Source organism: Salmo trutta, chromosome 18 (assembly GCF_901001165.1).
Source record: "Salmo trutta chromosome 18, fSalTru1.1, whole genome shotgun sequence".
Classification (NCBI taxonomy): domain Eukaryota; kingdom Metazoa; phylum Chordata; class Actinopteri; order Salmoniformes; family Salmonidae; genus Salmo; species Salmo trutta.
In genome coordinates this window covers 20,202,987-20,206,314 of record NC_042974.1, presented here as the reverse complement: position 1 = coordinate 20,206,314, position 3,328 = coordinate 20,202,987, and positions in this window count along the sequence as shown.

The window sequence follows — 3,328 nt, the reverse complement described above, 5'->3', positions numbered from 1 at the left end:
GTGACCTGGCTCTGCGTTTTCGTAATCTCAACATGGGATCGTCACTAGTTACCACAGCCAAAAAGTCATAAACACCGCCTATTTCTACAATGTATCTTCTTAAAATAGTATTTAAAACCTAACCACACTGCTAATCTTATGCATAACACTAACCTTAAATTAAGACCAAAAATCACATTTCTGTTTTATTTTTTACCATAGCCAATTATGACTGTGTGGCTGTGGTAATTTGACAGTATGGACTCGCCGATTATATCCGTGAAACTGAAACATTCAAAAGGAATTTTCTTCCATTGAATGCGCTATTTAAACATAAATGAATGTTGCTGGCTGTGGCTGCAAACGTTGCCTGTCGGATAAACGCCTACCTCAAGACACGGGACTGTTATAGCCTCACTCAACGTTGAGTAACATTGTATCAATATTGTGTCAACATTCCAACGCTTTGGACTGGAGCGGCCTGAAAAAGAACACAAGAATGTGGTGTCATTGAAATCATAAACTCAGAATAAAGACAGTAGGTTGACAATGTTTAATAACCACTTGCTCAATTTACTGTTCAGCGGAAAGTCAGCATCAACATTTTGGGGATAATATACGTTTATTGTTTTAAAGCTCCTCCTATGAAGCTTTTGTTGATGCAATAAGACCAAAGGTTAGGAACGTATCGGTTGATTGACACTTCAGGCAAACAAATAGAAGGCATTTATTATGGTAAATAGACAATTACATGACTTGCCTATCTATTTAAAACCCTGAACACGTTTAAAACTGTGAAAGACAGTTTAGGCGAATGTAACTGCCCAGTTTGAATCAAATCACATTTTATTGGTCACATACACATGGTTAGCAGATGTTAATGGGAGTGTAGCGAAATGCTTGTGCTTCTAGTTCCGACAATGCAGTAATATCTAACAAGTAATCTAACAAATTCACATCAACTACCTTATACACACAAATGTAAAGGGGTGAATAAGAATATGTACATATTAATATATGTATGAGCGATGGCCATGCAGCATAGGCAAGATGCAGTAGATGGTATAGAACAGTATATACATGTGGTATATGTAAACATTATTAAAGTGGCGTTATTTAAAGTGACTAGTGATACCTTTATTAAGTCCATTTATTAAAGTGGCCAGAGACTGAACAGGCAATGGTGGTTGTTGTCCTTGATGATCTTTTTGGCCTTCCTGTGACATCGAGTGCTGAAGGTGTCCTGGAGGGCAGGTAGTTTACCCTTGGTGATGCGTTGTGCAGACCGCACTACGCTCTGGAGAGCCTTGCGGTTGAGGGCGGTGCAGTTGCCATACCAGGCAGTGATACAGCCCGACAGGATGCTCTCGATTGTGCATCTGTAAAAGTGTGGGAGAGTTGTAGGTGACAAGCCAAATTTCTTCAGCCTCCTGAGGTTGAAGAGGCGCTGTTGCACCTTTTTCACCATGCTGTCTGTGTGGGTGGACCATTTCAGTTTGTCCGTGATGTGTACGCCGAGGAACTTAAAACTCTCCACCTTCTCCACTACTTTCCCGTCGATGTGGATGGGGAGGGGTGCTCCCTCTGCTGTTTCCTGAAGTCCACGATCATCTCCTTTGTTTTGTTGACGTTAAGTGAGAGGTTATTTTCCTGACACCACACTCCGAGGGCCCTCACCTCCTCCCTGTAGGCCGTCTCGTCGTTGTTGGTAGTCATGCCTACCACTGTAGTGTCATCTGCAAACTTGATGATTGAGTTGGAAGCGTGCATGGTCAAGCAGTCATGGGTGAACAGGGAGTACAGGAGAGGGCTGAGGACGCACCCTTGTGGGGCCCCAGTGTTGAGGATCAGCGGAGTGGAGATCAAATCAAATGTATTCATAAAGCCCTTCTTACATCAACTAATATCTCAAAGTGCTGTACAGAAACCCAGCCTAAAACCCCAAACAGCAAGTAATGCAGGTGTAGAAGCATGGTGGCTACGAAAAACTCCCTAGAAAGGCCAGAACCTAGGAAGAAACCTAGAGAGAAACCAGGCTATGAGGGGTGGACAGTCATCTTCTGGCTGTGCCGGGTGGAGATTATAACAGCACATGGCCAAGATGTTCAAATGTTCATAGATGACCAGCAGGGTCAAACAATAATAATCACAGTGGTTGTCGAGGGTGCAACAGGTCAGCACCTCAGGAGTAAATGTCAGTTGGCTTTTCATAGCCGATCATTCAGAGTATGTCTACCGCTCCTGCTGTTTCTAGAGAGTTGAAAACAGCAGGTCTGGGACAGGTAGCACGTCCGGTGAACAGGTCAGGTTTCCATAGCCACAGGCAGAACAATTGAAACTGGAGTAGCAGCACGGCCAGGTGGACTGGGGACAGCAAGGAGTCATCAGGCCAGGTAGTCCTGAGGCATGGTCCTAGGGCTCAGGTCCTCCGAGAGATAGAGAGAAAGAAAGAATTAGAGAGAGCATACTTAAATTCACACAGGACACCGGATAAGACAGGAGAAATACTCCAGATATGACTTCTGTTATACTCACAGACACCATACAAACAGTTTTAGAAAAGTAAGGATGTTTTCTATCCAAATCAAACAATTATATGCATATTCTAGTTTCTGGGCAGGAGTAATAACCAGATTAAATCGGGTACGTTTTTTATCAGGCCGTGAAAATACTGCCCCCTATCCATAACAGGTTAAAAGGCCATTTACCACCTTCACAAGTGCAGTCCCAGTGCTACGATGGGGTTTAAAACCAGACTGAAGCATTTCATATATTTCATATATGTTGCAGCGCAACAGCTTTTTCAATTTTTTTTGAGTTGAATGAGAGATTCGATATAGGCCAATAGTTTTTTATATTTTCTGGGTCAAAGTTTGGCTTTTTCAAGAGAGGCTTTATTACTGCCACTTTTAGTGAGTTTGGTACACATCCGTTGGATAGAGAGCCATTTATTATGTTCAACATAGGAGGACCAAGCACAGGAAGCAGCTCTTAAGGACCTTAAATACATCTTAAATACATCGTATATTTAAGCGATAAGGCATGAGAGGGTGTGGTACATGGCCAATATACCACAGCTAAGGGTTGTTCTTATGACCGACACATCTTGGAGTGCCTGGACACAGCCTTTGGCAGTGGTACATTACCCATATACCACAAACCCCCGAGGTGCCTTATTGCTAATATAAACTGGTTACCAATGTAATTAGAGCAGTAAAAATAAAAGTTTTGTCATACCTGTGGTAATGGTCTGATATACCATGGCTGTCAGCCAATCAGCATTCAGGGCTCGAACCACCCAGTTTATAAAGGCCTATGCCTAATTAACCTATTTCACTATAGTCCTTGG